The sequence below is a fragment of the Danio rerio genome, chromosome 23, assembly GCF_049306965.1.
Source record: "Danio rerio strain Tuebingen ecotype United States chromosome 23, GRCz12tu, whole genome shotgun sequence".
NCBI classification, from domain to species: Eukaryota; Metazoa; Chordata; class Actinopteri; order Cypriniformes; family Danionidae; genus Danio; species Danio rerio.
Window position 1 is genome coordinate 43,632,016 of NC_133198.1, and position 19,672 is coordinate 43,651,687.

The 19,672-nt window shown below is 35.4% G+C and overlaps 1 protein-coding gene across 9 annotated transcripts in view; it reads right to left on the minus strand.

Annotated features, from left to right (window-relative positions):
* The window catches only part of tgm1l3 (transglutaminase 1 like 3), a 189,251-nt gene that overhangs the window by 93,504 nt on the left and 76,075 nt on the right, over positions 1-19,672 (minus strand). For 8 of the 9 annotated variants that reach the window (XM_073939370.1, XM_073939368.1, XM_073939365.1 and 5 more), the window contains one exon: positions 6,721-6,836. The gene's annotated coding sequence lies outside the window, so the exon portion shown is untranslated. Of the gene's footprint in view, positions 1-6,720; positions 6,837-7,769; positions 7,851-19,672 lie in introns of those variants that run through there. The other variant, XM_073939374.1, reaches the window with a different exon arrangement.

Genomic DNA, 19,672 nt, shown 5'->3' on the forward strand with positions numbered 1-19,672 from the left:
ATATGCATATTTATATTTGATTTAATAAAAACAAGTTCAGTTTTGTTCACCTGTCAGGTTTTGGAGACATCTGCATCACCATATGGGGTATAAGAACAGGACGTGTGTTTGAATATAACACAGCTTTTTGACCACACTTCATTATTAGTGTTCATTTATTCATTTGCTGGAAATTAGAACTGAATTTAGAAATTATTTTGAAACAAATCTTTGCGCTTAACAAACAAAATTAAATATGTAGACTAATGGATGTCTTCAATAGAGTGAGTTTCCACCTTTTCCATATCCACAAAAGTAAAGGAGTAAAGTAGAGAGGTAAAGTAAAGAGAAAGTAAAGAGGCCGAATGGAGGAGGCTCGTTCTTTATCCTTGTGCTGCAGATGCTCTGTTTAACTGTTTTCTCGCTAGTGAAGCGTTCAGTTTTTCCACTTACAAAGTCCACTATGCAAATAGCAAATGCGGTGTGGTGCAATGCAACTGACTCTTAAAGGGAATGGGAGATGAGACTATGACTGGTTAAATGCACGTTATGCTCAAAACACACCCAATAACTCAATAAATAAATAAATAAATAAAATAAAAGGTGCTCTAGGGTAACTCAAATAACATGTCGGTGCTCTTCAGGCAAGGGATTCATCAGAATAAACAGCAAGAATCTGTCCAAGGCACTCTAAAGATGTGAAAAAAATATTAAAAAGCTTATTCACACGGCTAATCTTTAAAAAAAAAAAAGATTCGGCAGAGAGCACAACTCTTGTTAGGCCAAGTGCCCTGTTAGACTAAATGCCGCAAACCATATTTTTCCATCTTTGAAATAGCAAAAGTGGATTTGAACACTTTTAATGCTTTTGCACCATATATCATTAAAATAAAGGTGACAATCTGACAATAAAACTGAAAACAAATCAGAAATGCATTTTCACATTTTAAATAAAGATTACAAGGGCAAACTATTTTTTTTCTTAATGACATGCACAGATGAATTATTCAATATAAAACAAGCAATATGAGCTAACAAAATCAATGTGGTTAGTTTGGATTTCATTTGAAAACAATAAACAGTGTTAATTTTGATTACATCTGGACTTAAAAATGATTGCAAATGAAAATAAAGAAATAAAAGTTGTAAAGTTGAATATAGTTGACTAATCAAGCTCTTTCTACTGTAGGTATACTAGAAACTTTCAGGCTAGTGTGTTGGAGCAAAACTATGCAGGACAGTGGCCCACCAAATCCAAGTTTGGACACCCCTGATCTAAAGCAAAATACTAATATAATTAAGACATGCAGAAAAGCTAGTCCATGTTTTTATGACTTCTAGGCTGGATTACTGTAATGCTCTATTTGCTGGCTGCCCATGCAGCATCTTCTATTAATACACTTCAGCTAGTACAAAATGTATCATCCCAATTTTATCCTCCTTACACTGGCTGCCTGTTAGGTTTCGTATTGAATTTAAAATATTGCTTCTTACATATAAAGCTTTAAATAATCTAGCTCCTGTTTATCTAACCAACCTTCTGTCTCACTACAATCCAACTCGCTCTTTAAGATCTCAAAACTCAGGGCTTCTGGTAGTACCTAGAATAGCAAAGTCTACTAAAGGAGGTCAAGCCTTCTTATTTATGGCTCCAAAACTCTGGAATAGTCTTCCTGATAATGTCCGAGGCTCAGACATACTCTCCCAATTCAAAACTAGATTAAAGACCTGTCGTTTCAGCAAAGCATACACTCAGTGCAGAATTTAGCGGTATGATACATGAATGTGCTCCATGCAAGTTTCTGCATCTCGTTTATATACACTATGAATAGCAGCTACGCTAATTACTCTCTTAATTCTCTGTTTCCACCTGGGGATACTCATCTCGAGGCCCTCAGAGACTATGCAGTGCCACTGATTGGATCCAAGACCAGTGATGAGATGATCCCAAGGTTTCCATATACTGGACCAGGCCGTATCCCGAGCAGCTGCTGTGGTGGTCATTGAGGAGCGGAGAGCATGAGACTGATTCCTGTGACGCTCCAGGGACAGACGAGTCTTCACCGAGGTCCAGCTTTCAGCCTTTTTTCCTCACCGCAGTCGCCACTAGCTTGCATTGTTCAGGATCAGTAGAGCTGCGCATCGATGGATTTGCTCTTCAGTGTTTGGACTCTCAATAGTGATTATTAAACCACACTGAACTGAGCTAAACTGAACTGAACTTAAACTCTGAAAACTGAGCAACACTGTTTCAATTCACTATGATCTTCTATGTGAAGCTGCTTTGACACAATCTACATTGTAAAAGCGCTATACAAATAAAAGTGAACTGAATTGAATATTATGAACACAACTTTTACTAGAGGACAGTTCAAGTCTCAAATACCCAAAGTCGTAAATTTCAACGAGTTCTTCAAGAGACATAATGTAAACCGTCCTATCCAAGAACATCCAGTAAAATAAAAGCATTTACCATATTTCAAACTTGTGTACAAGGCAGATTTCTCGTAAACTCTCACATTATCGAATTAAATAGGACAGGCTGTACAGTCACACGCGGGCGATCCCAAAAGAACCGATGTGTGTGCTGCTCTGCCTCTCGGTTCACATGGAGTTAGCTAAAAAAGCTTGTAATGATTATCCGTCCTGTCACAAGCAGATGCAAAGACATGATGTACGGGTGTAATTATGTATACAAATATCGCTCAAGGCTCACTGTTCTTCCTCACTTCTCCTCAGTATTTTGATCATTCTCCTCAGGCCAGTCTCCACTCTGAAAATCATAGTCTTTATCACATCCACAAAATAACACACAAACACCTGCTCGGCCTTCACACACACCTGTTCTGAGGTAAGTACAGCTTTTACGCATGAGCTAAAATGAAAACGTATCCGGCACCTGACAGTTTGAGTGATGTGACGGAGGAAATCTGCTTCAGATCTGCCATAATGCGCATGAAATAATTTATTAATGTTTCACCTAAACATTCGGTACGCTGTTCACAATGTCCTGTAGAATCTACTGCATGGATTCTCAACCGGAGGGCCACAGCAATTTTGCAGGTGGGCCACGAGAATTGAATGAACTTTTTGTATTTCATTATTATTATGCTATATTACAGTTTTTCTCAGTCGCTTTGGTGCATTTATCACAACACTATTTACATTTGCACAACAGGTCATGCATTTCTCAAAACAGTTAGTCATTTGTGCACATCCTAGTAGCAGTTTCTCATTCTTTTCAACAAATTGCAAATGCTTTCGGACATTCATCAATTGCTTTCATTCAACTCTCTGCTATTTATAACATTATCATTTGCTTATGTCATGTCAGTCAAAATGAACTAAACTTGTGAATGCTGAATAGTCATTCCATATAAAACTAACAGTCCTCATTTCATTACTTGAGTCATTCCATACAAAAATGTTGAACTTGATGTCAAAATCGGTCAAGCAAACTTTATAAAAAGAATGTAAAACTTTATTTTCCTGAAAATGTCTTTAAAATTAAACAATTTGATGAATGATTTACAGACCTGTGTATGTTGCAGGTTCAGGTCCAATATGTACTGCAATATAGTTTACAGTTGTGCACAGGTCAACCCAAAGGGAGTTTATGTTTGTTGTAAATAAGGGGGTGTTTATTCTTTTGCACAATGCTGTGAATAAATTAGGATTGTAAAGAGCAAATGCAGAGTAAAAATGTGAAACATACATATTCAGTGTCTTGTACTCAGATACCTCACTAAATGCTGTGATCTCCAACTTTACTGTAGTTTTCAGTTGGCTGTGCAAATAGTATACAGTGCTGTCTTGAGCATTTTCAGCAAGTGTCACCAACATCTGAATTTTTTGCATTGAAAAAATGTCCAGAGTAAACTCATAATGAAAACATGACAAAGCCCTTTGACTATCTTGTCCATAAACAATGGTGTCAGGACTTTTCATTTTGAGGACACTGACACTCTGATTGACATGAATACTTGCTTTTGAGGAATGAACTATCCATTTTGAGCATGTGACGCGCTTTTGCAGGTTATCAGCTAGGTTTTGCAGTTTGCACTAATTGTTTTGAGAAATGCATTAACTGTTGTGCACTGGTGTTGTGAGAAACCCACCAAAGTGACTGAGAAAAACTGTAAAATGATGGAAGTAAAGCACTTTCTCCTGTTCTGTGATTGATAACTGCAATCTCGGCGCAAAACAGCCTCATGATCGCGTCTGCAACTAGCACACGCAAGTCTGTACATTCACAAACTATGCGTGAAAGTAAAAGTCCCTTTGTGTATTTTTATGTGAACTATTTAATATATCCTCATAGTTGTCTAAATTAATGTCCTGTGAGTGTTTTATAACGGTCGCGCCTATAAAGGAGGATCTAACAAGGCTCTTGTATCTGCCATATAAAGTTAAATAAACTTATATATGAGCTTAAGACACGCTCTGGCAGAGATGTTCACTGTTCTGTCAGCAATCTCCCAATAATATCCAGCTGCAAACTCAACAGATTCAGGGTGTTTTACTGTACATTTTTGATTAGTAAATATTTATTAGTAGATATTCGATGAGTCTAGTTTAAAGCAGAAGCTAGTCTTTTACAATCTTCCTGTTGACATGTGGTTCTCTTTAAATCTGTGTATGTTTTAAAAATATATATTCATTCATTTTCTGTGTCTTTTCTGGGGCAGGGTCATGGGGGCAGCAGTCTTAGGAGAGAACCCCAGACGGACGCGCGCCCATACAGGAAGATCAACGAGGCTCAATGATGTTTCCGCCAAAGAATGTGAAATAAACGTATATATGAGCTTAAGACACGCTCTGGCAGAGCTGTTCACTGTTCTGTCAGCAATCACCCAATAATATCCAGCTGCAAACCCAACCCATTCAACAGATTCAGGGTGTTTGTGTACATTTTTAATTAGTAAATATTTAATAGTAGATATTCAATCTAGTTTAAAGCAGAAGCTAGTCTTTTGCAATCTCCCTGTTGACATGTGGTTCTCTTTGAATCTGTGTATGTTTTAAAAATATATATTCATTCATTTTCTGTGTCTTTTCTGGGGCAGGGTCAAGGGGGCAGCAGTCTTAGGAGAGAACCCCAGACTTCCCTCTCCCCAGACACTTCCTCCAGCTCCTCTGGGGGATCCCAAGGCATTCCCAGGCCAGCCGAGAGACATAGTCCCTCCAGCGTGTCCTGGGTCTTCCCCGAGGCCTCCTCCAGGTGGGACATGCCTGGAACACCTCCCTAGGTAGGCGATCCAGGAGGCATCCGAAACAGATGCCTGAGCCACCTCAGCTGACTTCTCTCAATGTGGAGGAGCAGCGGCTCTACTCCGAGCTCCTCCCGGGTGTCAGTTATCGGAAAAAGGGTGGGTAGTAGGAGTGGAAACTTCAAGACTAAGAAAACTGGAGTGTAAAATTCAGGTTATTTATAATGCTTCCGTAATCATCTACTAGGGCAGATTAAGGAGCTAATGAGGTGTTGATCATAAGCACGTGATCCTCTCGAAATTATTTAATAAATAAACCACACTTCATCTGCACTACACCAGCCACAATGGAAGAAATTGTCTTGTTTTTAGCTCTGCGAAATATGCAAAGTTTGCCCATCTTTGAAATGATTTTTAAAATGAAAGAGCCGTCATCGCACCTTGTGCCTATGGTTTCTATATGGTGTCCTCCACCATTCAGAGAAATTTGTATGTACAAGATCTCAGGTCTGGTGGGAGCAAATTGTGTCAACTGAACACTTTCCTCCTCCATGTTTTCTCTGTTGTTGTTGTTTACCGCGTCGGCGTCTCCACACACGCTCTTCCTTCTACGTCATTAAACATTGAAGAAGTTACACATTGTCGCAAGTTTAATGACATATAAAACAAAATGCCTCAATAAATCTGATCTGCCTGTTTACATCAGAGTCACATTGTCATATATGCGAATCTAACCAACCTAATGCGAATTTGAATTTACACACTATTAACTAACCCTGGTTCCAAACCTTTACGAGTTTCCTTATTCTGTTAAACATTAAAGGAAGTATTTTAAAGAAAGCTAAAAAAGAAACCTGTAACCACTGACTTCCATTGTAGGACAAAACAAATACAAAGGAAGTCAATGGTTACAGGTTTCCAACATTTTTCAAAATATGTACTTTTGTGTTTAACAGAAGAAAGGAACTCATACAGGTTTGAAACAAGTAAAGGGAGAGTAAACGTTGACAGATCTTTCATTTTTAGGGAAACTACAATGTTTTTAAAATTATTCCAAATCTGTAACCATTGACTTCCATTGTAGGACAAACAAATACTAAATTTACAAACAAATAATAAAAAAAGTCAATGGTCACCAGTTTCTAACATTTTCCAAAATAAATTAGTTTGTGTTGAACTGGAAAAAAATACTCATAAAGGCGAGTAAGAGTAAAGAGCGAGTAAATAATGAGTGAATTAAAGTATTTGGGTGAACTACCCCTTAAATTGTTATTTTGCCTGTAGGCCTAGGTTGTTTTGTTTTGTTTTTGAGTCTCAAACTGCTGGTAGCCATTGACTTGCATTATATGAATCATTAAGTACTACAGTTTCAGCAAAATCTTCTTTAATGCTCAACTAAAAATCCTCCTGTATGGCTTAAGGGTGGTAAAGAACAACATGTGATTTACATTTTTTTTTGGTGAAAAGTCGCTTTATTATTAAAACAAACAGTGGGATGTCAAGAAGGCAAAGAGATGAAGAGCGAGATTACCTCCTATTTCTCTTATTGTGGACTGTTTTCATCCTCCACTGACTCCCTCCTTTCATGCCATTTTCCCCTCGTGTCTCCTTCTCTCTTTCACTCTGTAAATCTCAGTCCTCCAGCAGCTGTTGTGAAGGAAGACACACTTATTAATCCACTTCATCTCTGCCAGAAGGAGCTGCAGTAAATTCGGCCTCTCACACACACACACACACACACACACACACACACACACACACACACACACACACACACACACACACACACAGCAGCGCCCCACGTCGAGCTTTAGACAGTAGAAACGTTAAAAATGAACAAATCATAGACTCTCTGCACTCCCATGACTGCTCACATTTCTCACATTCTGACTGTCAGATGTGAGGGCCAAAATGTCTTTTGTAACGATTTTTGCTGTTGCCTTGAGAAAAGCTCACTTTCAAAACTGCATAAATATATGCGGTTCATTCTGAGCCTTACAAAGTCTCAAAATATATAACTTTAAGGTTCCAAAACGAACCCTTTGGAGTACTAATATATAAATTTAAGGTACAAAAAAAGACCCTAACACCAATATAAAACTCTAAGGTACCAAAACCGACCCTTTAGGTAATCCGCTTGTTAAGTGATGATACTAAGTAATTATATGATTCTTCCTAAATAAACTATTCACAGTTTAATTATTCTATAACACACACACATAAAGGCTTATAAACGACCTACACATATATCTCTCTTTATATATACATTGTAACCAACTATGGTAAATAATAGCACTTTGTGACTTCATAATTACTTTTGTAACAATATTCCCTTTGTTAGTTGTTATGTTAATACATATAATATACATTTACTTGACCGTTTCTACAGTTGGCATTTAAATCATCATATCATCATGTCACCGTTGGAATTACAGTGCAGAGCGTATATATATACAGTTAATACGAACTCTTATATATATTAATATACACTATCAGGTTAATTTAATAGATGACACTTGTTGCTTTCATATCTCTAACGTATATTCAACACATTTTGATAACGATTTCAATATTTCATACCTGATGAGGGACAATAATGTTAATAAAAACACAGGAAACACGGAGCTGCTGCTGCTTCACGTCAGAGTCTGTGTATTGTTTGAGCAGCAAGCCCCTCCCCCTCATTAGGTATGAAGTAGAAGTAGCCAATCGGAAACATGTAAATCATAGCATCACATTACATTAATTTAAAATATTTATTTTCTATTTTCTACTTAATAAAACGAAAGTGTACAGACTAGAAAGACAAATTAACTTTGATTTTTAATTTCTAATAATTCGTAACCACTTCATACACAACAATCTCTGGGCTTGCTGCTGTGGAAATATAAATTTCTAACATCTAATTCCAAATATACAATAATCTACGTATAACTGAAAAGTTATTTTCTTTGGTTTTTTAATTACATCATTTCATTGACATGCCATATAGGAGGGACATTTAACCTTTGCCTTGCTGACTACAGACTTCATTTGTATGCCAAAGTGATGTAATTAATGGTTTCACAGCATAGCTGTATCTATTGTATTCCCTGTCTCCAGAACATCATTTGCACATTGTTGTAATGATGTACTTATCTATTGATGAGATCAGCATGGCACCCAGACTTCATTTGCATGCTTTGTTTGACTGTCCCCCATGACTGACCCCACCTACATGCTGTAACATGTATAAAATGTATTATGTTTGCTGTGGAGTTGAGAGTTTGCTTTCGATGACGCCACAGCCACGCTGAGTTCCTCTTATTAAAAAGGATTCTGCTTTGAAGACAACCGAAAGATTCTCCCTGGTTCTTGTGGGCTCTTAGAAGTTTACAACACTGCATAACAAATACCAAAAATTTAACAATTAAAAAAAAAATGAATCACTTTCTGGCCATTGGATATTAGGCATGGACATAAATACTGCGATCGTGATTTTCGAAAGTATTAAATCGCTTTGTAAACGTTTATTATTACCATTTCATGAGTCTCCCCATTCAGTTGAATAGAGCGCTTGGTCCTGGAAGCCGCTTCGCGTGATGTCACACTTAACAAGCGGATAATATGTAACTTTAAGATACCAATATGAACTCTTTAGGTACTAATATACAACTTTAAGGTAAAATATGGTCCCTTTAAGCACCAATATAAAACTTTAAGGTACCAATACAGACCCTTTGGAAATTTATATATAACCATAAGGTTGCAAAAATAGACCCTTTAGGTATTAATATAGACTTTAAGGTAAAATATGGACCCTATATAAGCACAGATATAAAACATTAAGATACAATACAGACCCTTTAGTTACTAATAAAATAACTTTAAGGTACCAATATAAACCTTATGAACACCTATAAAAAACTTTAAGGTGCCAAAACAGACCCCTTAGGTACTAATATAAAATGTAAGGGCACATTATAGCCCCTATAAGCAACAATATAAAACTATAAGGTATCAAAATGAACTATTTAGGTACCAAAATAAAACTTTAATGTACAATATGGACCCTTTAAGCACCAATATAAAGCTTAAAGGTACTAATACATACTCTTTAGGTACTAATATAAAACTTTAAGGTAGCAATATGAACTCTTTAGTTTCTAATATATAACTTTAAGGTACAATATGGACCCTTTAAGCACCAATATAAAACTTTAAAATTACCAATACGAACCCTTTAGGTACTAAAATAAAACTTTAAGGTGCCAAAAATGAACTATTTAGGTACTAATATAAAACTTTAGGGTAACAATATGAACTCTTTAGGTAATATAAAACTTTAAGGTACCATTATGAACTTTTTAGGTACTAATATATAACTTTAAGGCACTAATATGGACCCTTTAGGTATTATATAACTTTAAGTTGCCAATATGAAATCTTTAGGTGCAAATATAAATCTTTAAGGTACCGACATAAACCCTATAAACACCAATTTAAAACTCTAAGGTACCAAAACCGACCCTTTAGATACTAATAGAAAACTTTAAGGTACAATATAGAACCCTATAAGCGTCAATATAAAACTATAAGGTACCAATATGAACTCTTTAGGTGCTAATATATAATTTTAACGTACAATATTAAGCCTTTCAGCACCAACGTTAAACTTTAATGTACCAATACAGAACCTTTAGGTACTAATACATAATTTTGAGGTACCAGTATAAACTCTTTAGATACTATTACATAACTTTAAAAAAATATATAGACCCTATAAGCACCAATATAAAACTTTAAAATACCAATACAGACCCTTCAGGTACAAAAACAGACCCTTCAAGCACCAACATATAACTTTAAGGTAAAATATAGACCCTGTGGGCACTTATGTAAAACATTAAGGTACCAATACAGACCTTTTGGGTACTAATATAAAACTATAAGGTGACAATATGAACTCTTTATACTAATAAATAACTTTAGTGTTCCAATATAAACCCTTTAGGTACTAATATAAAACTTAACTAAGGTAGAATATAGAACATTATGTACCTTTTAAATACAAAAGTGTACTTTTTGAAAGGGTACTCTTTCAGTGATGCCTATTTTAAAAAGTACACTTTTGTACTTAAATGTTCATAAAGGGTCCATATTAGCAGCTTTAAGTACCTACAGGGTCCATAAAAGGTTCAGTACAAAGTACTTAATAAAAATAAACCCCTTTGTAACATTACAAATGTCTTTAATGTCAATTTTGATCAATACAAAAGCATTTATACATTCATAATGCAACAAAAGGCTTCTATTTTTCTATTAGGTACTTTGTATTCATCAAAATAGTCATGAATAAAATGCATAATTTTTTACAAAAATATGAATGGTTTGATATGAATTATATGATGAAACAGAAGGATTTCTGAAGAATCACGACACTAAAATGGGAATAATGAAGCTAAAAATTAAGCATTTTATCACTGAAATAAATTACATTTGAAGACATAATTACACAGAACAGTTTGAATTATAATAATATTCCACAATTATACTGATTTTATTTTTATTTGTGAAACAAAAAACAAACCTTTAATAAAAAAACACATAAATTGAATGTTTTCCCTTGTTTTAAATAGTGAATTTTACTCATAGTTGTCTAAATATGTGTAAATAGAGTATATCTTATTATTAATGATACTCTTTTTTAGTCGTTCATCTTCATATTTTCCAGCCGTTTAGTGCAGCTGTTTTTCATTTAACACCTCATTTGTTCTTCATTTCATGTTTTGCCGTCATCTGCAGATTTACTCTATTTCTCCCTATTAAGTTAGCTTGAGTGGCATAATAATAGTTTATAGATTAGAAAATTATTATAAACAATAATAATAATAATAAAAAAGAAGAAGCAATAAAAATAAAATAAAATAAAATAAAATAAAATAAAATAAAATAAAATAAAATAAAATAAAATAAAATAAAATAAAATAAAATAAAGCATCTCAGGAAAGAAGTGAGTTGGTTTGAGTTCTGTTTCTCCTGGCTCCTTTTGCCCATCCTTTATCTGCTAAATCTGAAACTCATCAAGGTTATCCACAGTTTGTCCTTTCATCGCAAACCAGCAGTCTGTCATGCTGTAATGTTGTTTTAAAGCCAAATAGCTGTGCACTTAGTTTTAGTGTTTGGGTTTCCCAGGAGGTTATATCAATATAATTCACTTGTGTCATTTCAAATCTGGTTTAATGCAATTATAGCTCATAATGTCAGCCTGTAGCGCTGATACCTGTTAGTGGACAACATGTGATTGTTCACAAGCCCAACAAAAAGCTACATTTTTGCATATTATGTCTTTGTTAAATTTTACAATAAATCAAACCCCAATACTCAAAAACGTACCCAAGACATGTTTAGGGAAACAACAAACTAATTAATAATCATTCAAAAAAGCAACATTTTTAATCCAAAGAGTAATGTGTATGTGTAATTTAGCAATCCAAGTTATTAGCGACGCCAGTGGCCGTTTAGTGAACTACAGGCAGCAACATATGAATGTACTGTAGCATAGTTTTGTCACGATACTGGAATTTGATACCAATCAATATTGGAATTTTAAAAACATCCATTTCTTGCTAACAGAGCTTTTTTGCCATTGTGTTCACATACTCAACAAAAATGACTGTGATTGGTCGTGAAGGTCACCAGTTCAGCAAACTCACCACTGTTTACTGAGTGTAAATATAGATACAGGGACACAGGAGCAATTTAAAGCTGAGAAAATTAGCTGGTCTTTTTATATGCTGACATACAAGCGATGAATCGACCGATCTTCATGGCTTTAAAATGATTTAAAATGAATGATTGATTATTGTGGAAGCATATGAGTAGCATAATTCAATTCAAAATGCAATATGCAAAATGGCAATGCAATATGTTAAATGACAATGTATTTCTGTATTTGAATTTGCATTTTCCAAGACATATGTGCAATGTTTGCTGCAGAATGAAAATGAAAATGAAAAAAACGTTATGCATTTTCATTTAACACATCGCGACAAATGAAAGCCGATTTGAAATTGAAAATGCATTCTGGCCTGGCCACGCCCACAGACGGCCGCCGTTGCTGCAAGGTGGGTTTTAGGTTATGACGTCACAGCTGCAGCGAGGACTATTTGGGACATTTGGCAGCATAAACATGGCGGAGTTTGTTCCTCAGCGGCTTTGTGATGCTGTGCGAGCCCTCGAGCGTGAACTGGGAAATACTTAGAAAACCAATCACCTCCTAGCTCAGTAAAGTTGGCTTTAGGTTTTATATTCGTGCACGCAGTTTTAGGGATCTAAAACTATATATATATATATATATATATATATATATATATATATATATATATATATATATATATATATATATATATATATATAACTATATATAAAACCGTATATAAAACTATATATATAACTATATATAAAACTATATATATAACTATATATAAAACTGTATATAAAACTATATATATAACTATATATAAAACCGTATATAAAACTATATATATAACTATATATAAAACTATATATATAACTATATATAAAACTGTATATATAACTATATATAATATATATATATATTGGACTGGTTTGTTATTCTTTTGTTGAGGGCCAAAAGTTACACAATGCTGACAGATGTTTCAGCAGCCTGCATCATCACCATGACAACCTGTGCACACCGTAAAAGTGGTTTTAATGACCCAGTTATAAGCTGGACGGCAACATAAACTGGTGTTGAGCTGTTGATACTCCTGGAATATATCCACTTCATTTTAATGCTCTCTCACGATATCTTTAAGATCTCAATCAGGAAGTGTTGCACAAAACTCAATCAATTGCTCCATTTATTTTCACATGTTATCTGTTCCTGAATCAGCCGAAGGAAATTTTATACTCTTCAGCTGAAAGAATATTTATTGCAGCCCATTAAGAAGCGGACATACATAGACATCTGAAAATGTCAACCATTATTGGCCTAATGCATTACATTTGTTAGTAGTAATCGTACTGATCCAAGCTACAGATTTTATTTAAAGTTTAAATTTAATGTAAGTAATGTAAGGTAATATGTACTGTGATGGTGAAGGCAAGATGTTGGACAGTCGTTATTTGTCATTTATAAGGCATTTACAAAGCATAAATAGTCCGCACTTTAGATTAGGTCACAAAGTTGCAACAACGCCTCATTCCTAAAACGTAGCCCTATATATATTTCTGGTGACAATAACACTCCGTATTTCACTTATAATAACGCTATTGAAACCCATATTCGGAGCGCAATTTACCAGTTGTAAACGCTGTAAATGGAAGTTCTAAACATTCTACCGAAAGACGCTGGTCACTATGGCGCCCTCCATGCAACTGCAGAGAAAAAGGTCTGTAATTGTAAGGAGTAGGGGTGTGAATCTACACTGGTCACAACGCTTGTTTCGATTACAATTATCATGCCATCGATTCGGTTCAACTCGATATCTTGGTGCATCGACGATGGTTTCCATACATAATTGGATTTTTTTCTTCACAACACTAGAATTTTTTATTAAAATCCATAAATATGTTTATATATTATTTGTAATGCATTTTTGTTCTTTAATACAGCAGTAAGATAAATGAACTGTCCCTTTAATCAAACCTGCTCAAAGAAAACACTCTTTCTGAATGTATCAAACAAGACAACATGCACAGAAGACAGCATGAGCATTTATAGCAAATAAACTCATGTAAATATTCTCCCGCTTGCTTTTTGAGCGCTGACAGGCGAAGTCTTACACCCCTATAATTGGTTATTGTCTTCACCTGCTCAACAAAAAGGACTGCGATCGGCTTTAGAAATGAAAGCGCTGTTCACCGATGGCAGGAAGAACAGCCGTGGTTAGTCTGTATGCGCATAATACGCTGTTATCACAGGTAATCGACACAGTGGAGAAAACTCGCACCTCAGCACGCTCGTGTCAGGATCCACAAGTATTGATTTAACAGCCAAGAGGAGAGGAAAAGTTACCTCACGAACACGCCAGCAGGTCAAATGTGAGAGAGAGAGAGAGAGAGAGAAAAAGAGAGAGAAAGAGATACTCTCTATACTTCTCCATAGTAGTGAAATAGCAGCTTGTGTGCTGTGCGGCCTTCATTGTCAATGAAAAACACTCAAAACACTTTTAACAAACTCAAAAGTTGTTGAGCTGTGTACAATTATCTACCTTTTAAGTATTAAGAGCGTTATTTACTCGCCCTCGCCTCCTTTGCCATAGCATTCTACTGCGTCATCGAGCATAAAAGATCAATGACGTCAGTACGTAATAACCGGTTGTCATCTATTACTGAACCAATGTCAAAAATTTTGACAGCCCTAGTAATGAGTAACGATGCAGCACATAAAAAATCTATCAGAGTAAAAGTATTAAACTCATCGAAAATATGCAACCCAAGCTCATTCTGAAAACATAGCCCATCGGAGCCCGCGATTTACGTGACCGGAGGTACGAATGGCCGCATTTAGTTTTTTCAAGCGAATGCTACGGGGCGGAGTGACGCCGCTTCTCTTCGCGCTCACCGGCTGATGGCTCGCCTACAGGTGGAGGGCTTTCCCGCTGCAACCAGTTTGTCCGGTTAGCTCGGCGTGTTTAGTTGTCGGAGCGGAGGCCGCAGCGTCTGACCGGGTTCGAGTCCGGGGAAGAGTGGTTCCAGAAATCAGGTAGGACAAAAAACAGAATCCAAAAAGTAAAGTGAGAATGCTGTGAAGTCCGAAAACATGCTCAAAATCAGACGAAAGCTTTTCTTTTTCTGGACGGCTTTTGTAAATCGTAGCTCGGGTTTAGGGAAGAAGGAGGAGGGTGGCTGGGTCGGCCAATTGGGCGGCCGCCCAGTTAATCGTTCAGTCATTCAGTCGGTCACTCAGTCTTTTTACATGAAAACGTTCGAGGCGTTCGAGATGCGAAAAAGCGTGCACAGCGGATTAGCGAAAACAAAAACTGCACAAATACGTACCTCCCGGGATGTATTTTGCGGTCTCCAGAAACATCCGCGGGGCTACGTTTCCAGAATGAGCCTGGGTTAAAAATATGTACTGAAGTAAAAGTGGAAGTAGGAGAAAAAACATTACTCCAGTAGAGTGCAGATACAGCCTTTTAGTACTTAAGTACAGTAGTGAAGTAGTTCTACTTGTTTACATCTCTGCTATGGACACACTATACCTACACACAGTTCTGTCCAAGAGCTTACCAAAGATGATTTTCATCGTAGGTGCTCTTTAAAGTACAATATAAATAAAGTTGCAGTTACAATGACATTTTAACAATAAATGATTTGAGCTTGTTCAATTTCGACCACTTCCAGAGGCAGTGGAATATGCATTTGATTAAACTGGCATATTAATGTAAAGCATTTAAATGTCTCTCAGTCTTCTTACCAAACACATGAAAGCACCCTAAAACATTCATGCTTCATTATAATAGACCCAAAAAACCCACACTGATTGTGATGGAAATTGTAGTTGTCATCCACATCTATTTCATTAACTCATGTTCCCATTCGGTTTGGTTCGTTCAGTACAAGCTGTCTCTTCTGGGACTGGACCAAAAAGCTGTAAAACATAACATGCTAAAGTGGTGCAACTGCTAGCGTATAAAGATTTGGACTGATAAATAATAGTCTTTAGGAGGTGATTTGTTAAATCTGATCTTTGTTTACTTGCAGGGCACTTAGGAGCAAATTCGCTATATAGTTGGACGACTTTACATGCTGTATTTCAGGACATCATCTGTGTCTTATTGAGTTAACTGCACACTAAAACAAAGCAGACTGAATGTGCAATAAATGTCCTGTGAGATGCTTTGCATTAAACTGACATTCTCATTGAGAGAGTGGAACTGACAGGAGAGGGAAAACAGAGGGAAATAGGGGATGAAAACTGGCCAATTATCCAGGTTTAACAAACTCTCAATGCGCCAGAGGTGAAGACTGGAGGATTTACAACAGTGTCACTCGCACACTTTAAAAAAATATATCCAAAAATTAAAAGTTTTCTGTATCTTGTGATTCATGCTTTCATTTTGAATTTTCTCCTGTTTATTTATGTCTTTGAATTGCATTATGGGACATTGATCTTTCTTCTATTAAAGTTCAATGTGACTTTTATTAACATTTTTATTAGTTTAAATTGATTAAGCTAGTAAAACTAGTTAGTTACAATATGTTAGTTGATCAAAGAGCAGAGATCGAGGTTCCAGAATGCAATTAACAACTGTAAATAAATAGCAAAACACCAAAACTGTTAAAAGAAATAAATAAAATAAAATAAAATAAAATAAAATAAAATAAAATAAAATAAAATAAAATAAAATAAAATTTAATTTAATTTAATTTAATTTAATTTAATTTAATTAAAAGATGTTTTTTTACTCTGTTGTCAGTACTGCTCTTTGGTTTTCTTGTATCTGTTGATCAAACGGCAATGGCGAGAAGCACTCAACTAGCTTATTCCAACGAGGTGCGCTATTTGCACTTAGAATAAATAGACACTCCAAAATCTGCATTTTTAAACAGTTAAATTATATAGAATAAGATAGAACACAGATGCCTAAAGAATGTCGTTTTCACACTGTTTAAAGATAGCTCACGTGCTCAGTATACGGTATCAGTTCAGTATGCTCAACATGTTACATAACTGCCCCTTGCTGGCCATGTATTTTTTGTGTTAGACCATGCTGTGCTTTGACGCACTGTACTGCGGAAGTGTGCGATTTCTTTTTAAATCACTCGCGCATCCTATTAGCCATATCTGTATGTAAGGCTTGAGTTTTTGTCTTTATTTCCAAGTCTGAGTATCTAAAAATTCTCAAAATTACTTTTTGAATTTTTAAACAAGTAAAACATACTGTTTTGTTTTTAGAATTATATATATATATATATATATATATATATATATATATATATATATATATATATATATATATATATATATATATATATATATATATATATACACACACACACATACAACAGTTCTGTCTAGTTCTCTAATCTGATTGGCAGCTGGTCGTGACGCATTTAAGTAATATTAGCACCTGTACAGCCTCTTTACCTACAAGCAGACACTACAGATCTAAAGTTTAAATGATGCTTGCTCAACTGTTTAACTGTCAGCTTATGATTTGAATCCAACGTGGAAGAAAGTAGTTCCTCATACAAAAGGGTTTTTGAGACTCTCCATGTTTGATTTTGTTTTTATATACACCATTCTGCCGTCAAACTGTTGTATAAATGCAATATCACACTCGTAGCAGTGCGATATGGCTGTATATCGTCACTGGTGGGGCACTGTTGTATAAACGCAATATCACACTCGTAGCAGTGCAATATGGCTGTATATTGGCACTGGTGGGGGCACAACGCACAACTCCCACCAGTGCCGATATACAGTCATAATGCACTGCTACTCGTGTGATATTGTGTCTTAAAAAACTAGAAATAAATATCTCATTCAAAAATAAGACCACTTAATGTTCTACAGGAAAAGAAATAATACATTTTATATAGGAATAACAGATTAATCCTTTTATTTCCTTTCCTTGGCAATGACTTAACGACGGCGTAATGATGTCATATTTATTTCTAGCTGCGTAAGGCTTAAATAAAAACAGTGTTTTCGAATGCAAATAGGAGTTTGATCAAAGGTTTATAAGAACTGAATGGCTACAGTGCTTCATGTTTTCTTCATGAATTTCTGACTAAAAACTGGACAACAGGTGGATTGGATTACTTGTTGGTGAAAATTGATTGCAACACTGGATCAGTGTGTTGTGTGGCGGGGAGTAATCGTCCACACACTGCCCGTATTGTTGAAAATATCACCACTGTCAAAGACATACTGAGCCAAGAAGACGCAGCACACACCCAATCGCACTGTACGACCAATTGCAGATACATATCATATAATTTAATTATATGAATTTATTTTGATGAAATTCTGACAGAATTGTGTATATATTGCCAGCGGAAAAAACAAGATCATTTTGTTTTAGGTTTGAAATAAGAATATTTTAATAATCCCACTGGCAGATTATTTAGCTTGTTTTAAGGAAAAAGTCATTTAATTTTTACATATTATTTCTGAAAATAAATACAATATGTTTTACTTGTCTAAAAAAAGCTTTAAACTCAAAAACTCTAAGTAAAGAAGGTTTTGTTTGTTTTTTGCAGTGAGAGAGAAGAAAGCAAAGGCTGCTGTTCTGCAGTTTAATAAAGAGCCAACGGCGGCCCGTCAGTGAAGGCACAGCCTTCCCAAAATGTAGAGGTGAAAATGGGAGGATGTGTATTTCTTGTTTGTAATTTCATCACTATAAAATATTACTGCAGTCAAAACCACGGCTGGTCTTTCCAAACATGCTGAATCTGCCAATGTAATTACAATCATTCGGAAAACTGTGCTGAGGCGAGCCTGGCGGGAAAGAGAAGAGGAGGAGATGCAAAGCTGCAGCATTCAATGGCTAAATAAAAAGTTAGGGAATCAACATTAAGTATTTCTGTTATGATCACCAGCGATCTAAAAGTTGCAGATTGCTTGAGAACTACAATTCTGCTACTGATATGAACTACAGATTCCATTACACACACCAGTTCCAGTTCTCTCCTTGATTGCACACACACAGCTGGAAGCTCTTAATAGACTGATTACATGGACTATATATATATATACACTGTCAGTAAAAAAGGTACATAGAGGATACAATTTAGGGCTGCAACTAACGATTATTTCAATAATCGATTAATCTGTTGATTCGTTTTTTCGATTAATCGATGAATCGGATAAAAAAAGCAGTAATTTCCAACCGCTTATACAAAAAGGCTCATCCCTGAGCTGTTATAATAATAATAATAGTAATAATAATAATAATAAAATAAAAAACTAAGTAGCTTTGTCCTGTTTTCAATCCAAATATCTAAATATTTTTAAATCAAGATACATAGTAAACATGAAATAGCATAAGAAGTTATGTCTTGTTTTCTGGAAAAAAAACACCTTAAAATTAAGTGATTGTTTGCTTAAAACAAGTTAAATATTTGTGAATTGGGTAAGAAAAATAATCTTGATGAGAAATAATCTCAAACAGAAGTTTTACCAGTTCAAATAAGCATGTAAGTGATCGTGATCTATGACGTGAGATGGACGTGGCCATGTTTACTTGCGGCAGCACGTTTGCCTCATTCATAAAAAGCAGAACACGCAGGATTCAGCACGTAAATTCACCAGTTACTCCCCAAATACATGCAAGTAAGTGGCTGGTGTACTTAGAGAAGCGTAGATTCAACTTTAAAGTTACTTTTACTATGTGTAATGTTTATCTATTTATCTATAAATAAAACATATCCAAATTATATTTGAATGGATTGTTAGACTTCCTTGTGTGTTTTACAAACTCTAAATGTGTTGTTTTACTTGTACTTGTGTGTATTTACATGTCTAA